The 23,601-nt window shown below is 38.1% G+C and overlaps 1 long non-coding RNA gene across 1 annotated transcript in view; it reads left to right on the top strand.

The window, feature by feature from the left end:
- Positions 1 to 23,601, top strand: part of LOC131382634 (uncharacterized) — a 1,005,882-nt gene that overhangs the window by 155,418 nt on the left and 826,863 nt on the right. The window contains exon 3 of the long non-coding RNA XR_009212201.1: positions 10,098 to 10,135. This is a non-coding gene — a long non-coding RNA (uncharacterized LOC131382634). The remainder of the gene's footprint in view (positions 1 to 10,097; positions 10,136 to 23,601) is intronic.

A 23,601-nucleotide genomic window follows, 5' to 3' on the forward strand; every position in this document is an offset into this window, starting at 1 on the left:
GAGCATGGAATATTCTTCCATTTGTTTGTATCCCCTTTTATTTCATTGAGCAGTGGTTTGTAGTTCTCCTTGAAGAGGTCCTTCACATCCCTTGTAAGTGGGATTCCTAGGTATTTTATTCTCTTTGAAGCAATCGTGAATGGGAGTTCACTGATGATTTGGCTCTCTGTTTGTGTGTTATTGGTGTATAAGAATGCTTGAAATTTTTGCACATTGATTTTGTATCCTGAGATGTTGCTGAATTTGCTTATCAGCTTAAGGAGATTTTGGGCTGAGATGATGGGGTTTTCTAGATATACAATCATGTCATCTGCAAACAGGGACAATTTGACTTCCTCTTTTCCTAATTGAATACCCTTTATTTCCTTCTCCTGCCTGATTGCCCTGGCCAGAACTTTCAACACTATGTTGAATAGGAGTGGTGAGAGAGGGCATCCCTGTCTTGTGCCAGTTTTCAAAGTGAATGCTTCCAGTTTTTGCCCATTCAGTATGATATTGGCTGTGAGTTTGTCATAAATAGCTCTTATTATTTTGAGATACGTCCCATTAATACCTAATTTATTGAGAGTTTTTAGCATGAAGGGCTGTTGAATTTTGTCAAAGGCCTTTTCTTCATCTATTGAGATAATCATGTGTTTTTTGTTGTTGGTTCTGTTTATATGCTGGATAAAGTTTATTGATTTGCATATGTTGATCCAGCCTTGCATCCCAGGGATGAAGCCCACTTGATTATGGTAGATAAGCTTTTTGATGGGCTACTGGATTCAGTTTGCCAGTATTTTATTGAGGATTTTTGCATCGATGTTCATCAGGGATATTGGTCTAAAATTGTCTTTTTTTGTGTGTCTTTACCAGGCTTTGGTATCAGCATGATGCTTGCCTCATGAAATGAGTTAGGGAGGTTTCCCTCTTTTTCTATTGATCGGAATAGTTTCAGAAGGAATGGAACCAGCTCCTCTTTGTACCTCTGGTAAAATTCGGCTGTGAATCCATCAGGTCCTGGACTTTTTTTTACTTGGTAAGCTATTAATTATTGCCTCAATTTCAGAGCCTGTTATTGGTCTATTGCGCGATTCAACTTCTTCCTGGTTTAGTCTTGGGAGGGTGTATGTGTCGAGGAATTTATCCATTTCTTCTAGATTTTCTAGTTTATTTTCATAGAAGTGTTTATAGTATTCTCTGATGGTAGTTTGTATTTCTGTGGGATCAGTGGTGATATCCCCTTTATCATTTTTTATTGCATCTATTTGATTCTTCTCTCTTCTCTTCTTTATTCATCTTGCCAGTGGTCTATCAATTTTGTTGATCTATTCAAAAAAACAGCTCCTGGATTCATTGATTTTTTGAAGGGTTTTTTGTGTCTCTATGTCCTTCAGTTCTGCTCTGATCTTTGTTATTTCTTGCCTTCTGCTAGCTTTTGAATGTGTTTGCTCTTGCTTCTCTAGTTCTTTTAATTGTGATGTTAGGGTGTCAATTTTAGATGTTTCCTGCTTTGTCTTGTGGGCATTTAGTGCAATAAATTTCTCTCTACACACTGCTTTGAATATGTCCCAGAGATTGTGGTATGTTGTGTCTTTGTTCTCGTAGGTTTCAAAGAACATCTTTATTTCTGCCTTCATTTTGTTATGTACCCAGTAGTCATTCAGGAGCACGTTGTTCAGTTTCCATGTAGTTGAGTGGTTTTGAGTGAGTTTCTTAATCCTGAGTTCTAGTTTGATTGCACTGTGGTCTGAGAGACTGTTATAATTTCTGTTCTTTTACATTTGCTGAGGAGTGCTTTACTTCCAACCATGTGGACAGTTTTGTAATAGGTGTGGTGTGGTGCTGAAAAGAATGTATATTCTGTTGATTTGGGGTGGAGAGTTCTGTAGATGTCTATTAGGTCTGCTTGTTGCAGAGCTGAGTTCATTTCCTGGATATCCTTGTTAACTTTCTCTCTCGTTGATCTGTCTAATGTTGACAGTGGGGGTGTTAAAGTCTCCCATTATTATTGTGTGGAAGCCTAAGTCTCTTTTTAGGTCTCTAAAGACTTGCTTTATGAATCTGGTTGCTCCTGTATTGGGGGCATATATATTTAGGATAGTTAGCTCTGCTTGTTGAATTGATACCTTTACCATTATGTAATGGCCTTGTTTGCCTCTTTTGATCTTTGTTGGTTTAAAGTCTCTTTTATCAGACAGTAGGACTGCAATGCCTGCATTTTTTTGTTTTCTGTTTGCTTGGTAGATCTTCCTCCATCCCTTTATTTTGAGCCTATGTGTGTCTCTGCACATGAGATGGGTTTCCTGAATACAGCACACTGATGGGTGTGAATAGTGCCACTCTGTGTGAATACAGCACACTGATGGTTTTGTCCAATTTGGCAGTCTGTGTCTTTTAATTGGAGCATTTAGCCCATTTACTTTTAAGGTGAATGTTGTTATGTGTGAATTTGAACCTGTCATTATGATGTTAGCTGGTTATTTTGCTCGTTAGTTGATGCAGTTTCTTCCTAGCCTTGATGGTTTTTACAATTTGGCATGTTTTTGCAGTAGCTGGTACCAGTTGTTCCTTTCCACATTTAGTGCTTCCTTCAGGAGCTCTTGTAGGGGAGGCCTGGTGGTGACAAAATCTCTCAGCATTTGTTGTCTGTAACGGATTTTATTTCTCCTTCACTTATGAAGCTTAATTTGTCTGGATATGAAATTCTGGGTTGAAAATTCTTTTGTTGAAGAATGTTGAATATTGGCCCCCACTCTCTTCTGGCTTGTAGAGTTTCTGCTGAGAGATCAGCTGTTAGTCTGATGGGCTTCCCTTTGTGGGTAACCTGACCTTTCTCTCAGGCTGCCCTTAACATTTTTTCCTTCATTTCAACTTTGGTGAACCTGACAATTATGTGTCTTGGAGTTGCTGTTCTCGAGGAGTATCTTTGTGGCATTCTTTGTATTTCATGAATCTGAATGTTGGCCTGCCTTGCTAGATTGGGGAATTTCTCCTGGATGATATCCTGCAGAGTGTTTTCCAACTTTGTTCCATTCTCTCCGTCACTGTCAGCTACACCAGTCAGACGTAGGTTTGGTCTTTTCACATAGTCCCATATTTCTTGGAGGCTTCGTTCATTTCTTTTTATTCTTTTTTTCTCTAAACTTCTCTTCTCACTTCATTTCATTCATTTGATCTCCCATCACTTTTACATTTTCTTCCAGTTGATCGAGTTGGCTACTGAGGCTTGTGCATTTGTCATGTAGTTCTCTTGCTGTGGTTTTCAGCTCCATCAGGTCTTTTAAGGACTTCTCTGCATTGGTCATGCTAGTTAGCCATTCATCTAACCTTTTTTCAAGGTTTTTAACTTCTTTGCCATGGGTTCAAACTCCCTCCTTTAGCTTAGAGTAATTTGATCATCTGAAGCCTTCTTCTCTCACCTCATCAAATTCATTCTCCATCCAGCTTTGTTCCATTGCTGTTGAGGAGCTGCATTCATTTGGAGGATGAGAGGCACTCTGATTTTTAGAATTTTCAGTTTTTCTGTTCTGTTTTTTCCCCATCTTTGTGGTTTTATCTACCTTTGGTCTTTGATAATGGTGACGTACAGATGAGGTTTTGGTGTGGATGTCCTTTCTTTTTGTTAGTTTTCCTTCTAACAGTCAGGACCCTCAGCTGTAGGTCTGTTGGAGTTTGCTGGAGGTCCACTCCAGACCCTGTTTGCCTGGGTATCAGCAGCAGAGTCTGCAGAACAGCGGATATTGGTGAACAGCAAATGTTGCCGCCTGATCATTCCTCTGGAAGGTTTGTCTCAGAGGAGTACCTGGCCTTGTGAGGTGTCAATCTGCCCCTACTGGGGGATGCCTTCCAGTTAGGCTGCTCGGGGGTCAGGGACTCACTTGAGGAGGAAGTCTGTCTGTTCTCAGATCTCCAGCTGCGTGCTGGGAGAACCACTGCTGTCTTCAAAGCTGTCAGACAGGTACATTAAAGTCTGCAGACGTTTCTGCTGCCTTTTGTTTGGCTATGCCCTGCCCCTAGATGTGGAGTCTACAGAGGCAGGCAGGCCTCCTTGAGCTGTGATGGGCTCCACCCAGTTTGAGCTTCCCAGTCACTTTGTTTACCTATTGAAGCCTTGGCAATGGCGGGCACCCCTCCCCCAGCCTCGCTGTGGCCTTGCAGTTTGATCTCAGACTGCTTTGCTAGCAATGAGTGAGGCTTATTGGGCGTTAGAGCCTCCAAGCCAGATGTGGGATACAATATCCTGGTGTGCCGCTTGCTAAGACCATTGGAAAAGCACAGTATTAGGGTGGGAGTGACCCAATTTTCCAGGTGCCGTCTGTCACCCCTTTCCTTGGATAGGAAAGGGAATTCCCTAACCCCTTGCACTTGTCAAGTGAGGTGATGCCTCACCCTGCTTCGGCTCATGCTCAGTGCGCTGCTGCACCCACTGTCCTACATCCACTGTCTGACAATCCCCAGTGAGATGAACTCGGTACCTCGGTTGTAAATGCAGAAATCATACGTCTTCTGCATTGCTCATGCTGGGAGCTGTAGACTGGAGCTGTTCCTATTCCGGTACCAGTTGTTTCTTTCTATGTTTAGTCCTTCAGGAGCTCTTGTAAGGCAGGCCTGGTCACGACAAAATCTCTTAGCATTTCCTTGTCTGTAAAGGATTTTATTTCTCCTTCACTTATCATGCTTAGTTTGGCTGGATATGAGATTCTGGGTTGAAAATTATTTTCTTTAAGAATGTTGAATATTGCCCCCCACTCTGTTCTGACTTGTAAGGTTTCTTCAGAGACATCTGCTGTTAGTCTGATGGGCTTCCCTTTGTGGGTAACCTGACCTTTCCCTCTGTCTGCCCTTAACACTTTTTTTTTTTTATTTCAACCTTGGCAAATCTGAGAGTTATGTGTCTTGGGGTTGCTCTTCTCGAGGAGTATCTTTGTGGCATTCTCTGTATTTCATGGATTGAATGTTGGCCTGCCTTGCTAGGTTGGGGAAGTTCTCCTGGATAATATCCTAAACAGTGTTTTCTAACTTAGTTCCATTCTCCCCATCACTTTCCTGTACATCAATCGAATGTATCTTTGGTTATTTCACATAGTTACATATTTCTTGCAGACTTTGTTCATTTGTTTTCACTTTTTTTTCTCTAATCTTGTCTTCTCGCTTTACTTCATTAACTTGATCTTCAGTCACTGATATCCTTTCGTCCACTTGATCAAATCGGCTATTGAAGCCTGTGCATGCATCAAGAAGTTCTTGTGCTGTGTTTTTCAGGTCCATCAGGTCATTTAAGGTTTTCTCTACGCTGTTTATTCTAGTTAGCCATTTGTCTAACCTTTTTTGAATGTTTTTAGCTTCCTTGCAATGGGTTAGAACATGCTCCTTTAGCTCGGAGAAGTTTGTTATTACTGACCTTCTGATCCTACTTTTGTCAATTTGTCAAACTCATTCTCTATCCAGTTTTGTTCCCTTGCTTGTGAGGAGCTGCGATCATTTGGGGGAGAAGAGGCACTCTGGTTTTTGGAATTTTCAGCTTTACTCCAGTGTCTTCCCATCTTTGTGGTTTTATCTAAGTTTGGTCTTTGATGTTGGTGACCTATAGATGGAGTTTTAGTGTGGATGTCATTTTTGTTGATGTTGATGCTATTCCTTTCTGTTTATTAGTTTTCCTTCTAACAGTCAGACCCCTCAGCTGCAGGTCTGTTGGAATTTGCTGGAGGTCCACTCCAGACCCTGTTTACCTGGGTATCACCAGCAGAGGCTGCAGAACAGCAAATATTGCTGTCTGATCCTTCCTCTGGAAGCTTCGTCCCAAAGGGGCACTCACCTGCTTGAGGTGTCTGTTGGCCCTTACTGGGAGGTGTTTCCCAGTCAGGCTACATGGGGGTCAGGGACCTGCTTGAGGAGGCAGTCTGTCCATTCTTGGAGCCTGAACGCTGTGCTGAGAGAACCACTGCTCTCTTCAGTGCTGTCAGACAGGGACGTTTAAATCTGCAGAAGCTGTCTGCTGCCTTTTCTACTATGACCTGCCCCCAGAGGTGGAATCTATAGAGGCAGTAGGCCTTACTGAGCTTTGGTGGGCTCTGCCCAGTTCGTGCTTCCTGGCCTCTTCGTTTACCCTGTGAGCTACTCAGGCCTCAGCAATGGTGGACCCCCCTCCCCCCCCTCAAGGTGCAGTGCCACAGGTCAATCTCAGACTGCTGCAGTAGCAGTGAGCAAGGCTCCATAGGCATGGGACCTGTTGAGCCAGGCACGGGAGAATATCTCCTGGTCTGCTGGTTGCTAAGACTATGGGAAAAGTGCAGTATTTCATCAGGAGTACACTGTTCCTCCAGGTACAGTCTGTCGTGGCTTCTCTTGGCTAGGAAAAGGAAATCCCCTGACCCCTTGTGCTTCCTGGGTGAGGCAACACCCCACTCTGCTTCAGCTCACCCTCTGTGGGCTGCTTCCACTGTCCAACCAGTCACAATGAGAAGAACCAGGTACCTCAGTTGGAAATGCAGAAATCACCCATCTTCTGCATCAGTCTTGCTGGGAGCTGCAGACCAGAGCTATTTCTATTCGGCCATCTTGGAAGCAACCCCAGTTTTTGTTTTTTCTATTTATACTTTATTGTACTATGTCTTGAGAAGTTTTTTTAGTTATTACTTCTGACTGGTTTATCATTTAGTGTTTCTACTTAAAAGTAGTTTACACCACAATTACAGTGTTATAATATTCTTATAATATTCTATGTTTTTCTTGTGTGCTGCTCATTGTATTAGTCCATTCTCACACTGCTATGAAGAACTGCCTGGGACTGGGTAATTTATAGAGGAAATAAGTTCAATTGAGTCACAGTTTAGTATGGCTTGGGAGACCTCAGGAAACTCACAGTCATGGCAGAAGGTGAAGGGGAAGCAAGGCACCTCTTCCCAAGGCAGCAGAAAGGGGAACTGCTGAGTGAAGGGGGAAAAAAATCCTTAAAAACCATTAGATCTCATGAGAACTCACTCAGTATCATGAGAACAGCATGAGAGATACCACCCCCATGATCTCACCACCACCTGTTCTCTCCCTCATATGTAGGGATTATTTGGATTATAATTCAAGATGAGATTTTGTTGGGGACACAAACCCTAGCCATATTACTCGTTACCAACCTTTCCTTTCAGTTTGAATAACTCCCTTTAGCATTTCTTGTAGGACAAATATGGTGTTGATGAAATCAACTTTTGTTTGTCTGGGAAGGTCTTTGTTTCTCCTCCATGCTTTAAGGATATTTTCACGGGATATATTATTATAGGGTAAGAGTTTGATTCCTTCAGAACTTTAAGTATGTCATGCCACTCTTTTCTGGTCTGTAAGGTTTCCACTGAAAAGTCTGCTGCCGGATGTATTGGAGCTCATTGTATATTGTTGCTTTCCTCTTGCTGCTTTTAGAATCTTCTCTTTATCCTTGACCTTTGGAAGTTTGATTACTAAATGCCTTGAGGTGACTTCTTTGGGTTAAATCTGCTTAGTGTTCTATAACCTTCTTGTACTTGAATGTTGACGTCTTTCTCTAGGTTTCTGAAGTTCTGTAATATTTTCCCTTTGAATAGCTTTCTACCACATCTCTTTCTCTACCTCCTTTTTGAGGCCAATAATTCTTAGATTTGCCCTTTTGGGGTTGTTTTCTAGATGTTGTAGGTGTGCTTTATTGTTTTTTATTCATTTTTCTTTTTTCTCTTGTGACCATGTGTTTTTAAATGGCTTGTCTTCAAGCTCACTAATTATTTCTTCTGTTTGATGAACTCTGCTATTAAAAGACTCTGTTGCATTCTTCAGTTATGCCAATTGCATTTTTCATCTGCAGTATTTCTGCTTGATGCTTTTTCATCATTTTAATCTGTTTGTTAACTTTATCTGATAGAATTCTGAGTTTCTTCTCTGTGTTATCTTCAATTTCTTTGGGTTTCCTCAAAATGGCTATTTTGAATCCTCTGTCTGAAGTGTTACATATCTCTGTTTTCTTGATGCCTTATTTAGTTCATTTGGTGTGGTCAGTTTTCATGGATGATCTTGAAGCTTTAGATGCTTGTTCCTGTCTAGGCATTGAAGAGTTAGGTATTTATTGTAGTCTTTGCAATCTAGGCTTGTTTATGCCTGTCCATCTTGCGGATTATTTCCACGTATTCAAAGGGGCTTGGGCCTCAAGCACCAAAATGCTGTGTTTTTTGTAGACTAATAGAGGTACCACCCTGGTGGTCTTGGATGAGATCCAGAAGAATACTCTGGATAACCAGGCAAAGACTCTTATACTTTTCCCTTACTTTCTCCCAAACAGAGTCTTTCTCTGTGTTTTGAGCTGCCTGGAACTGGAGGTGTGGTGATGTAAGCACCTTTGTGGCCACCACCACTGGGACTATGCTGTGTCAGACCTGATACCAGCCTAGCACTGGATCTTGACCAAGGCCCACTGTAACCATGACCTGGCTACCACCTATGTTCACTCAAGTCCCTAGCACTCTATAATTGTCAGGTGGCAAAGCCAACCAGGTTTATATCCTTTTCTTTAGAGTGGCAAGTTCTCCCACACCCTAAGCAGTTCCAGAGATGCTGTCTAGGAGTCAGGGATTGGAGTCAATAACCTTAGAAATTTACCTGACATTCTATTCTACTGCTGCTAAGCTGATACTCAAACTAGAATACCATGTTCTTCCTGCTTTTCCATCCCCTTTCCACAGGCAGAGGACCCTCTCCCAGTGGCCACCACTACCACTGTTCCACATTGGGTTTTGCTAGGCCACTGCTGCTGTTCATTTAAAGCGCAAGGGCTCTTCAGTCAGCTTGTGGTGAATGCTGCTAGGCCTGGGACTCCATTTCAGGGCAGTGGGTTCTGCTGTGGCCCAGAGAAGGTCTAGAAATGCTGTCCAAGAGCCTATGCCTGGACCCAGGGACCCCAAGAGCCTGCTTTTTGCTCTACCCAATTGGCTGAGCTGGTACCTAAGGTGTTCGACAAAGTCCCCTTTACTTTTCCTTCTGCTTTTCTTAAATAGAAGGAGATTTTCACCATATCCACCACAGCTGGGAGTGTGCTAGGTCACATCTCAGAGCCCAAGGCCCATGACATACTACCTGGGTATCAGTGCTGGTTATTCAGTGTCCAAGGGCTTTTTATTCGGCAGGTAATAAATTTTGCCAGGACTGAATCCTTCCCTTCAAGGCAGAAGTTTCTTTTATGCCTTGGGATGTGTCTAGAAATGGTATCTATGAGCTTGACCCTGGAACAGGGGCCTCATGACTCTGCTGGGTGCTCTGTCATACTGTTGCTGAGCTGCTATACAAAATGCAGGACAAAGTTGTCTTTACTCTTTGATCTTAAGCAGAAGGAAGGGATCACCTTCATTGCTGTGAGCTGCACTGCCTGTGATTGGGGGGTGAATGGCTCAAGCACTCCCTTAGCTACCCTAGCTCGTGTCTCCCTAGGTCAAATACAACCTTAGTTTACTGGCTCTGAGCCCATCCCAGCACTAGGAGTTTCCTAGGAGTTGCACTTTTTGTGTCCTAGACTGCCTTTCAAGTTTACCTAGAACCCCAGAGCACTTCGGCCCATGGTGGCAAAGCTGCCAAGAAACTCAAGTTTTGACCTCTGGGATGGGCACATTCCCCTCTGGCTAGGTCTGGTCCAAATGCTTGCTTCATGCATGGGTGCTGGCTAAGCCCAGCATGGCTTTGCTCTCTGCTGTGAGAGGGCATCCCTGAGTTCAATGTAAAGTGCTCCTGTCACTGTGCTCTCCCTTCCCCAACTGCCTAGATTCTGTGCTGCCTGGCTACTGCTGGAGGATGAAGACGGGGTGGCATCAGCAATTCAAGGCTGTCTGCTACCCTCTTCAATGCCTCTTTCAGTGATATGAAGTTAAAACCAGGTACTGCGTGTGTTCACCTGATTTTTGGTTCTTGTGATGGTGCTTTTCTTTGTACAGACAGTTGTCAAAATTTGGTGTTCCTGCCGAGGGAACAAATGGTGTAGGCTTCAATTCTTTCATCTTGCTCCATTCTCTGAGGCTTTTTAATTGTTAAATTAATAACTTATCATCTTTTGTATCTTTAAAAATCTCTTAAGTTATGGAAATAAAGTTACCCTCTTTACTTATTTTTCACAGGTGAATACTGAAGCTTCAAAAGAAAGAAGATAGGCAAGGTTTGTACATCTTTTACATTGGTAGTTGTATAAAATGAAAGAGAATTCATGCTGAATACATATTGACTCCTGGTAAGCATCACTTTATTTTCCTAATTGCTCATGGAGTCTTTTATTCATAGGAGTAATAGTACTAGCAATACTACTAATAATGACAAACACAATTTTTGGTGCTTACTATGTGCCAGGCATTATTAATCCATAGAACTTTTGCAACTATCCTATTTGGTAGTTACCATTATTCCTATTTACAGACAAAGAAAATGAAGCACACATATGTTAAGAAATATGACAAGGTTATGCATCTATTAAGTGGTTAATTTAGGATTTCAACTCGTTGTCTGGTACCACTACACTATATATCAATGCATTCTAAACTTTTATTTGTAATGAATTTTGTAATTTAGAATCAATTTTTTCATGCAATTATGTGACCTTGCCATACGATGATACTGCATTTGGATTTAAGTCTTTGTCTTCTGGTTTTAATGCATATTTTGAAAGCTAGAAGAAGAGCTAAAATATTTTGTTTAAAAATTTGTCAAGATATGGAGAATTTATTACATGCTATCTGGGTTCTGAGGAAACTTAGGGTTTCCTTATTGGTTATTATACTAGAAATCAATTTATATTTACTGCTATCATGACATTGAATTCAACTGCATTGAAATGCCAGGCAGGAAGATTTTTGCCTCTTGCTTTTTTATAAAGCAGGAGTTTACACAATTTTATGTGATTGATACTCATGAGCAGTAAGAGAGCCTGAAGACAGGACTTACAAACATTATAACCTAACAGTACTTTTGAGAGAAGGCTGCCTTCTGGAAACCTACCAAAAATGCTGAATAACACAGGAATCAAGGATGGAAAACATGGAGAGCTTCAATAAGTGTTTGTTGATTTGATGTTATTTGATTCTAAATTATTCAAAGATGATCATTCTTGTGCCACTTTGGTTCTCTATTGCTGTGCTCTTCTTTTCATGGTTAGCAGGTCTCCTCTGATTCCTTCATGCATTTGTAGAAACCATATTATAGATATTCATGATGAATCCCTAGAAAGAGATGATGAGATAGTACTGACTAAATGGCCTTTTCATTGCAGTAACATAACATATATATTCAAGTATAAATAATCAGAATTCATCAAACCATAGCAATGAATAATTTATTATGTTGCCAGAACATAAGAAATTTTGCGACTAAAGAATAAAGGTAATTCTCAATGCTAGTAATACAGTATCCAGTATTGTTAACAAATAAGTTTTGCAGCTAATTAAGGATTCATTTATGAAGCAAATTTCCCAGCATTGTTTGTAAAGGAATTTGCCATAGTAACTACTTTTCATACATGCACAGCAACAGAATTTACCTTCCTATGAATTTATTTTATAAATATAATTCTTTCAATGAGCAAAAGACATAGATAATTACCAACAGAAAAAATTTTACAAAAGACAATGTACATATGGCAAATTTTCTTCTTTTTGCCAGAAATCAAAACTGCAAATAGAAAAGATCCATTTTTATCTGTCAAATTGGTGATGAAAATGAATCTTATTTTATTACTATTCTTTTAAAAATTATTTTTTATTTTTTGTAGACAGGGTCTCACTGTGTTGCCTAGGCTTGTCTTGAATCCGTGGGCTCAGGTGATCCTCCTGTCTAGATCTCCCAAAGTGCTGAGATTACAGGCATGAGCCACTGCACCCAGTCAAAAATGAATTTTATGCAGTAATAGATGGTGTAGCAAAATAAGCACTCACATCATCTTGAATGGAAGTCAAGTCATATGATTTTTCTAGTAGGCAACTTAACCATATACATGTATCAAAAATCTTAAAATGTTTGTACACTTTGCCACACCAATCCCACTTATAGGATTATACTTAGATGATATTGCATACACATGAATAAAAGGATAATTGTATAAAAATTATCTATAACAATTCCAAATTGAGAAAAAACAACTTCAGTGTCCAACAGTGAAGATTTATTATTAAATTATGGTGACTGCTTAAAGCCAAAATGAAAACCAAAAAACTACAGGACAGAAACATTTAATGACATGGAAAGATGTTTACACATATTTTTAAATAAAAAGAACACCAAACTACATTATAATGTGTATGTATTATAATATTTTTTGTGAAAAAATATTGTAAAGTAATAGTGGAAGAATATATATCACATGACTAACTGAGTTTGTCTCTGGGTGGTGAACTTATAGGTGATTTACATTTTCTTCTTTATGCTTTTCTAATTTTTCAAAGTTGTTCAGTGAACATGCATTGTATTTGTAATATGTGAAATACATTGACAGTTATATTTTTCCCAGAAGAAAGAAATATAACACTACATTGTTATTACCCTATGTCTGGGTCAGTTCAGACTGCTATAATTAATTATCACAGGCTGGATGTTTTAAATAGCAAAGATTTATTTTTCACAGTTCTAGAGGCTAGGAAGTCTATGATCAAAGTGCTTGTAGATCTAATGTGTGGTGAAAGCTGGCTTCCTGATTTGCAGATGTCTGCCTTCTCATTATATTCTCACATGGCAGAGAGCAGAGAGAGAAATAGTAAGTTCTTGTATCTCCTTAACTCCACATCTAAATAAGAAAATAGCACATATCAGATTTTCTTTTCTATTGAGAGCAACTAGAAATGCTGAATAAATATTTGCTTGAAAGCATTTGAGAGCTTCAAGGCAATGGGGCTTGAAGGCCAAGATTCCTGAGATAGGAAATGCATTGAGATAATCCCAATATTCTGCAATGCCTTTTCCTTGAGAGATTTGCTTATTTGGAACCAGCAGTTTAGAAGTTGAGACTGAGCAGAAAATTGTGGTTAGGAGACTAGGAAGTGGAGCAGAACTTTGAATTATTTCTATTGTAATAAATTTACATAAAAAAATGAGCAGAAGCCTTGGTAAACCTCCGAGGCTTTCATATGGGAGGGACTATATTCTACGAGTCATGGGAAACTAGAAATAAACCATCACAAAGTTGGAAACTCTCTTTTAAGAGCGATTAATCCTGTCTGATTAAGGCAATTGGCTTCTACTCTTTCTAACAGAAGTATGACTAAATACTCTTTGGAAGCAGATAACATCTTCTAAGGCTTCGATTTATTGTGCGACTTTTCTTTCAAAACACTCGTTTTTGAATAAAAAACTTACCCATATCAAAGAAAAGACCAGGCACACACGTACACACACAAACACACACACAGACATACACACATGAGAAAAAACACATAAAAACAAACAAATATTGAGTGAATCAGACATGGACTTATAAGTATCTGTGATTAATACATGCAAGATAGAAAGGATGAGATGAAAAATTTAAACTGAAAGTAGTAAAAAATAAACAATAATAAAATGAAAATGATATAACTAAAAAAATAACTAAAATTGAGAACTTAATAGAGTTTAACAAGTTAGACACATCTGAAGAATTAATGAATTGGAAGATGATTCAGCAGAAAATGCCGACTGAATCTTGGAAAGGAAGAATGAGGAAAAATATGAAAACAATTATCAGAGATATATAAAATACAATTAAAAGGTCTAAAATATGTGTCATTGGAATCTCAAAAAGAGAAGTGTAAAATAATAGGGCAGATAAAGTATTCGATGAGAAATTGAGAGTTCCTTCAAACTGAAAGACAATAATCCACAACTTTAAGAAGAATCACAAACTCCCAAAAGTATGAACACTAAAAAAGCCATACTACATTCATTATCATGAAACTGTTGATAACCAAAGACAAAAGAAAAAACTAAAAGCAGCCAGGGGTAAAAAGAATGAGTCTTAAAATATATATGTAGATTTAAGGTATGTATTAGTTCATTTTCACACTGCTGATTAAGACAATCCTGAGACTGAGAAAAAAAAAGAGGTTTAATTGGACTTACCATTCCATATGGCTGGGGAGGCCTCAGAATCATGGCGGGAAGTGAAAGGCACTTCTTACATGATAGTGGCAAGAGAAAAATTAGGCAGAAACAAAAGCAGAAACACCTGATAAACCCATTAGATCTTGTGAGACTTATTCACTATCACAAGAATAGCATGGGAAAGACCCAGTCCCACGATTAAATTACCTCCCCCTGGGTGCCTCCCACAACACGTGGGAATTCTGGGAGATACAATTCAACTGGAGAGTTCGGTGGGGACACAGCCAAACCATATCAAGGTACATGACAATAATTAACATAAAGGAGTCGTTTGCATTGTCTAGGAAGTAGTGAAAGTACTTATGTATATTAGTAAAGGCTGCATGAAGTAGTCTCCTTGGTAACCAGTTAGAAAATGTAGACAAATATCAAAAATAAAAACTAACAAAGAGGAAAATGGAATAATAAAATAGTTGATTAATTCAAAAGAAGGCGAGAAAGGAGAGAAAATAGACAAGGTGGGACAAATAATAAGATGATAGGTCTAAGTTCAGATATATTAGTGATATATTAAACATAAATGGTCTAAAATTTTCAAGTGAAAGGCAATGATTGTCAGGCTCATATTTTTAGAAAATCAACTATATGCTGCTTTTAAAAGGCTGACTCGAAACATAAAGACAAAATTTGAATGTAGAAAATGGAATAATAAATGGCATGTAAAATTTAGCAAAAGAAAGCTAATGTCTGACAAGGTAGATTTTATGGCAAAAATATTATCAGGAATAAGGGTAGAATGTTTTCTAATGACAAAATGGTCAAATAGAAAGATAGAACACTTCTAAGTTTGTATGTGCCTAAGATAACATAGCATCAAAACCAATAAAACAAAAATGACATATCTAATGGCAATATACAAATTGTGGGAAATTCCAATTATCAGTAATTAGTAAAGCATGGACACAAAAAAGCAGGCTATAAAGGTTCTGATTAACATGATTAAGACAATTGACTTAAATGACATATACAGATCACTATAATGAGCTACAACTGAATGCACATTTTTATAATTATACACTATCTACCAAATGGATCATATACTAGTATATAAATTTCAACAAATGTCAAAAGATTTAAATAATACACAATGTTTCTTTGATTATAAGAGAATTAATATAAAAATAAATTTCAAAAGATAATACAAACATCACCACATATCGATGTTCCTTGGCTTATGATGGAATATGTCCTGATAAACTCATAAGTCAAAAATGTACTTAATACCCTAAGAAACCTATCATAAGGTCAAAACATTGTATATTAAACTACCATAAGCCAGAGACCATCTATTTTTGCAAATTAAACAATACGCCTTAAAAAGTTTTTAAATTGAGACACAATTCACTCAACATTCATTATTGTAAAATGCACAATATAGTGATTTTTAGTTTACTTACATGTTGTACAAACATCACCACTATTTCATTCCAGACATTTTCATCACCTCAAAAAAGAAACCTGGTAATTATTAGCAGTTAGTCTCAATCTCACCTTCTCCAGATCCCATGGCAACTAATCTACTTTCTTTTTCTGTGAATTTGCCTATTCTGGAAATTTCATAGAAATGGATTTATACAATATGTGGCCTTTTGTGTCTGATGTCCATCACTTGGCATGTTTTCAAGGTTATTCATTTTGCCATGTCATAGTACTTCATTCCTGTTTATGTCTGAATAATATTACATTGTACAAATATTTTATTTATTCATTAATTAATGAACAGTTAGTTGTTACCCCTGTGACTATTGTGAATAATGCAGCTATAAATTTTAGCATAGAAAATTATGCACGAACATATGTTTTTGATTATCTGGGGTATATTCCTAAGAGTGAAATTGCTGAGTCATATGATGCCTTTGTGTTTAACTTTTTGAGAAAATGCCAATTTGTTTTCCACAAAGTCTACACCATTTTACACTCCCATGAGTAAGGCATGAATGTTTCAGTTTCTCTACTTCCTCACCAATGCTCTTTTTTTTTTCATGATTGTATCTTATTGTAGCCATCTTAGTGGGTGTGAGATAACTAAATGAAGATTTTTTTTTACTCCCTTTACAAATTTTTAAGTGTTACAGTACAGTATTGTTAACTATGTGCACACTGTTGTGCAGCAAATTTCTAGAGCTGTTTCATCTTGCAAGATTGAAATTCAATGCCCATTAAATAGCAACTCTTCATTTTCCCCTCCCCATAACCCCTGGCGACCATCATTCTACTTTCTGCTTCAATGAGTTTGACTCCTTTAGATACCTCATATAAGTGGAAGCATGCAGTATTTGTCCTAATATGACTAGCTATTTCACTTAGCATAACCTTAAGGTTCATCCATGTTGCAGATATGACAGGATTTTCTGTATATACTACATATTCGTTATCTATGCATCTGTTGATGGGCATTTAGGTTGTCTCCACATATTGGCTATTATGAATAGTGCTGCAATGAACATGAGAATGCAGACATCTTTTTGAGATCCTGTATTCAATTCTTTTGGATAAATATCTAAAACTAGGACTGCTGGATCATATGCTGTTCTATTTTTAATTTTTTACAGAACCACCATACTGTTTTCTATAGCAGTTGTATAATTTTACATTTACACCGATGATATAAAAGACTTCCAATTTCCTCATACCTTCACTAACACTTGTTGTCATATGATATATTTTGGTAGCATAGCCTATATACACAGGCTAGCACATGAAATGTGTGGTACCTACCTGCTTCTGTGTGATGCTGTGGTGCTGCTGCTGTGGAGAGCAGGAACATTTGAGAACTGTATGTCTGGGGCTGTGCATGGCAACCTTGCATACAACCACCACCAATACCAATGTGCAGTGCTCAGGACCCAGAGAGTCATCCCACCACTGCTACTGGCATCACTTATACCACATTGACTTCTCAGGGACATGGGAACCCATTTACCCACCCAGCCCACTGCAGCCACTACAGACCAAGAATTGGCCTACCTTATCCCACTAACACAAGTGCCAGCATCTGCTACCCTCAGGCCCAAGCGTAAGCATGCTCAGCCCACTACTTCCACCAGTGGGGCCCAGATATGGACCCACATGCCATCCCTGCCCCCAGAAAAACTTCACCATAGCCTCCACTAATAATTAGAGTCTAAACCACCTAGGAAACCACAGATATTACTCATACTGTTTACAGCCAAAGAAATCCTACAGAGGCTACATTGCTATATGCACCCAGAATCAAAGCTAAAGGGTCCTATACAACCAACACCATTAATACATTTCCAGGAGAAAGTCCTCCCATGAAAGCAAATTTAAAAAATTGCAAGAAGTGACTATTACACCAGACACACAGATATTAACTGAAGGACAAGGAAACATGAAAAAGGAAGGAAAAATGACACCTTCAAAGGAACACAAAAATTCTCCAGCAACAGATTCCAATCAAAAAGAAATTCACAAATTCTTAGAAAAGGAATTTAAATTTATGATACTAAGAAGCTCAGTGAAGTTCAAGATAATTCAAAAAAAAAACACAAAGAAATCACAAAACAATTTAGAATATGAATAGAAATTTACCAGAGTAATAGGTATCACATAAAGGAACCAAAACAGAAATTCTGGAAGTGAGGAACTCCTTGAATACTTGAAACCTTCAATAATAAACTCAATAAAGCAGAAGAAAGAATCTCTGAACTTTAAGACAGGCCTTTGGAAATAACCCATGCAGAAAAAATAAAGAGAATAAAAAAAGAATGAATAAAACCTTTGTGATATATGGGATACCATAAGTGACCAAATATAGAAATTATCATTATCCCAAAGCCAAAGAGAGAGAAAAGGGGTTCAAAAACTCATTTAACAAAATAACATGAAAACTACCCATGTCTAGCAGGATATATAGACATCGAGATACAGGAGACCCAGTGATACACAAGCAGATACAATGCAAAAAGGTCTTCTTCATGGGACATTATAATGAAACTGTTTAAAGTCAATGGCAAAAAGAGAAATTCTACAGAGTGCAAGAGAACAGAGTTTAGTCACTTATAAAGGAGCCCCCATTGGACTAATGGCAGACTTCTCAGCAGAACCCTTACCAGCCAAGAGAGAATGGTATGATATATTAAGTGACAAAAGAAAAAACCTTCCAGCAAAGGATACTATGTCCAGCAAAACTATTCTTCATCAACAAAGGAGAAATAAAGTGTTTCTCAGATAAGCAAATGCAGAGGGAATTTATCACCACTAGACTGGCCTGATAAGAAATGCTCAAGGGAGTGCTAAACCTGAAAGAATGGTAATTATCATCATTAACATACACAAAAATAGAAAACACACTCGTAAAGCAAGTATACAAATGATGAAGAAAAAAGTCTCAAATGATACCACCACAGAAAAGCAGTAAGCCTCAAGGACAGTCAATAAGATAAAAAGAAAGGAACAAAGGATATACAAAACAAGAAGAAAATAATTAACAATATGACAGGAACAAAACCTCACATATCAATAATAACCTTCATTCATAAATGGATTGAATTCTCCACTTAAATGATATAATTTGGCTGATGAATTTTAAAAAGAACATGACCCAATTATATATTGCCTACAACATATACACTTTACCTATAAAAACACAAATAGCTTGAAAGTAAAGGGATGAAAAAAATTACCCACACAAATGGAAACCAAAAGCAAGCAGGGGTGACTATCTTAATAAGATAAAACATACTTTAAAATAAAAACAATAAAGTAGGGCAAATAAGGTCATTATATAATGGTAAAGGGATCACTCCAGCAAGAGGATGTAACAATTCTAAATATGTATGCACCCAACGCTGGAGCACTCAGATTCATAAGCAAATATTACTGAATATAAAGAAATAAAGACTCCACTATAGTAAAAAAAGGGACTTCAAAACCCACTGTGAGCATTAGATAGATAATCTAGACAGAAAGTCAAGAAAGACACATTGGACTTAAACTGGACTTTATATCAAATGAACCTAGTAAACATTTATGGAAGGTTTTATCTGATAACTCCAGCATACACATTCTTCTCATCAGCACATGGAACATTCCCCAGGATGGACCATATGTTAGGCCCCAAAATAACTCCCAACTAATTTTTAAAAATTTGAAATTATGTCAAGTTATCTTTTCAAACCACAGTTGAATAAAACTAGAAATCAATACCAAGAGGAATCTTGGAAACTATAAAAATACGAGGAAATTAAACATGCTCCAGAATGACCACTAAGTCAATAAAGAAATTAAGATGGAAATTGAAAAATTTATTGAAACAAGTGAAAATAGAAGCACAACATGCCAAAACCTATTTTACACAGCAAAAGCAGTTATAAGAGAGATGTTCACAGCCACAACACCTACATCAATAAACCAGAAAGATTTCAAATAAGCAATCTATTGATGCACAGACACTATAGAAAAAGAAATAAAAGGCATCCAAATTGGAAAAGAGGAAGTGAAATTGTCCCTCTTTGGAGATGATCTTATCTTTAGAAAACTAAAAGTTGTTGGCACAAAACTCTTAGAACTGAACAACAAATTCAGTGAAGTTGTAGGATAAAAAATTAACATACAAAATTAGTAGCATTTCTTTTTTTTGTTTTTGTTTTTTCGTATTAGCAACCTTTTATTGAATAGCACTGCTCCTAGCAGTGCACCCAGATTCAGCAGAATATGGGCTCTTGGCAACTGTGTTTATACTCACTTATACCCACTTACAATTGCGTGCAAATTAAGGGGTGGGTTAATGCAAATTGAGGGTTCAGTTATTTAGAACGTTTTAAAATTTTTTTAATACTTTAAGTTCTAGAGTACATGTGCACAATGTGCAGATTTGTTACATATGTATACATGTGCAATGTTGGTATGCTGCACCCATTAACTCGTCATTTACATTAGGTATATCTCCTAATGCTATCCTTCCCCCCTCCCCCCACCCCAAAACAGGCCCCGGTGTGTGATGTTCCCCTTCCTGTGTCCAAGTGTTCTCATTGTTCAATTCCCACCTATGAGTGAGAACACGCGGTGTTTGGTTTTTTGTCCTTGCGATAGTTTGCTGAGAATGATGGTTTCCAGCTTCAACCATGTCCTTACAAAGAACATGAACTCATCCTTTTTCATGGCTGAATAGTATTCTGTGGTGTATATGTGCCACATTTTCTTAATCCAGTCTATCATTGATGGACATTTGGGTTGGTTCCAAGTCTTTGCTATTGTGAATAGTGCCGCAATAAACATACCTGTGCATGTGTCTTTACAGCAGCATGATTTATAATCCTTTGGGTATATACCCAGTAATGGGATGGCTGGGTCAAATGGTATTTCTAGTCCTAGATACTTGAGGAATTGCCACACTGACTTCCACAATGGTTGAACTAGTTTACATTCCCACCAACAGTGTAAAAGTGTTCCTATTTCTCTACATCCTCTCCAGCACCTGTTGTTTCCTGACTTTTTAATGATGGCCATTCTAACAGGTGTGAGATGGTATCTCATTGTGGTTTGGATTTGCATTTCTCTGATGGCCAGGGATGATAAGCATTTTTTCATGTGTCTTTTGGCTGCATAAATGTCTTCTTTTGAGAAGTGTCTGTTCATATCCTTTGCCCACTTGTTGATGGGGTTGTTTTTTTTTTCTTGTAAATTTGTTTCAGTTCATTGTAGATTCTGGATATTAGCCCTTTGTCAGATAAGTAGATTGCAAAAATTTTCTCCTTTTCTGTAGGATGCCTGTTCATTCTGATGGTAGTTTCTTTTGCTGTGCAGAAGCTGTTTAGTTTAATTAGATCCCATTTGTCAATTTTGGCTTTTGTTGCCATTGCTTTTGGTGTTTTAGACATGAAGTCCTTGCCCATGCCTATGTCCTGAGTGGTATTGCCTAGGTTTTCTTCTAGGATTTTTATGGTTTTAGGTCTAACATTTAAGTCTTTAATCCATCTTGATTAATTTTTGTATAAAGTGTAAGGAAGGGATCCAGTTTCAGCTTTCTACATATGGCTAGCCAGTTTTCCCAGCACCACCATTTATTAAATAGGGAATCCTTTCCCCATTTCTGCTTTTGTCAGGTTTGTCAAAGATCAGATAGTTGTAAATGTGTGGTATTATTTCTGAAGTCTCTATTCTGTTCCATTGGTCTATATTTCTGTTTTGGTACCAGTACCATGCTGTTTTGGTTACTATAGCCTTTTAGTATAGTTTGAAGTCAGGTAGTGTGAGGCCTCTAGCTTTGTTCTTTTGGCTTAGGATTGACTTGGCAATGGGGGCTGTTTTTTGGTTCCATATGAACTTTAAAGTAGTTTTTTCCAATTCTGTGAAGAAAGTCATTGGTAGCTTGATGGGGATGGCATTGAATCTATAAATTACCTTGGGTAGTATGGCCATTTTCACGATATTGATTCTTCCTATCCATGAGCATGGAATGTTCTTCCATTTGTTTGTGTCCTCTTTTATTTCGTTGAGCAGTGGTTTGTATTTCTCCTTGAAACAGTCCTTCACATCCCTTTTAAGTTGGATTCGTAGATATTTTATGCTCTTTGTAGCATTTGTGAATGGGAGTTCACTCATGACTTGGCTCTGTGTTTGTCTGTTATTGGTGTATAAGAATGCTTGTGATTTTTGCACATTGATTTGGTATCCTGAGACTTTGCTGAAGTTGCTTATCTGCTCAAGGAGATTTTGGGCTGAGACGATGGGGTTTTCTAAAAGATTAACAAAATTGATAGACCACTAGCAAGACTAATAAAGAAGAAAAGAGAGAAGAATCAAACAGATGCAATAATAAATGATAAATGGTATATCACCACCGATCCTACAGAAATGAAAACTACCATCAGAGAATAATATAAACATCTCTATGCAAATAAACTAGAAAATTTGGAGGAAATGGATAAATTCCTCGACACATGCACCCTCCCAAGACTAAACCAGGAAGAAGTTGAATCTCTGAATAGAACAATAACAGGCTCTGAAATGGAGGCAATAATAGCTTACAAACCAAAAGAAGTCCAGGAGAAGACGGATTCACAGTTGAATTCCACCAGAGGTAGAAGGAGGAGCTGGTACCATTCCTTCTGAAACTATTCCAATCAATAGAAAAAGAGGGAATCCTCCCTAACTCATTTTATGAGGCCAGCATCATCCTGATACCAAAACCTGGCAGAGACACCACAAAAAATGAGAATTTTAGACCAATATCCCTGATGAACATCGATGCAAAAATCCTCAATAAAATACTGGCAAACCGAATCCAGCAGCACATCAAAAAGCTTATCCACCATGATCAAATGGGCTTCATCCCTGGGATGTAAGGCTGGTTCAACATACACAAATCAATAAATATAATCCAGCATATAAACAGAACCAATGACAAAAACCAGATGATTATCTCAATAGATGCAGAAAAGGCCTTCGACAAAATTCAACAGCCCTTCATGCTAAAATCTCTCAATAAATTAGGTATTGATGGGACATATCTCAAAATAATAAGTGTTATCTTTGATAAACCCACAGCCAATATCATACTGAATGGGCAAAAACTGGAAGCATTCCCTTTGAAAACTGGCACAAGACAGGGATGCCCTGTCTCACCACTCATATTCAACATAGTGTTGGAATTCTGGCCAGGGCAATCAGGCAGGAGAAGGAAATAAAGGGTATTCAATTAGGAAAAGAGGAAGTCAAATTGTCCCTGTTTGCAGATGAAATGATTGTATATTTAGAAAACCCCATCGTCTCAGCCCGAAATCTCCTTAAGCAGATAGGCAAGTTCAGCAAAGTCTCAGGATACCAAATCCATGTGCAAAAATCACAAGCATTCTTATACACCAATAACAGACAAACAGCCAAATCATGAGTGAACTCCCATTCACAATTGCTTCAAAGAAAATAAAATACCTAGGAATCCAACTTACAAGGAATGCGAAGGACTGTTTCAAGGAGAACTACAAACCACTGCTCAATGAAATAAAAGAGGATACAAAGAAATGGAAGAACATTCCATGCTCATGGGTAGGAAGAATCAAAATGAAAATGGCCATACTGCCCAAAGTAATTTATAGATTCAATGCCATCCCCATCAAGCTACCAATGACTTTCTTCACAGAATTGGAAAAAACTACTTTAAAGTTCATATGGAACCAAAAAAGAGCCCGCATTGCCAAGACAGTCGTACGCCAAAAGCAGAAAGCTGGAGGCCTCACACTACCTGACTTCAAACTATACTACAAGGCTACAGTAACCAAAATAGCATGGTTCTGGTACCAAAACAGAGATATAGACCAATGAAACAGAACAGAGACCTCAGAAATAATGCCACATATCTATAACTATCTGATATTTGACAAACCTGACAAAAACCAGAAATAGAGAAAGGATTCCCTATTTAATAAATGGTGCTGGGAAAACTGGCTAGCCATATGTAGAAAGCTGAAACTGGATCCCTTCCTTACACTTTATACAAAAATCAATTCAAGATGGATTAAAGACTTAAATGTTCTTGCAGTG

Source organism: Hylobates moloch, unplaced genomic scaffold (assembly GCF_009828535.3).
Source record: "Hylobates moloch isolate HMO894 unplaced genomic scaffold, HMol_V3 SCAFFOLD_2, whole genome shotgun sequence".
NCBI lineage: Eukaryota > Metazoa > Chordata > Mammalia > Primates > Hylobatidae > Hylobates > Hylobates moloch.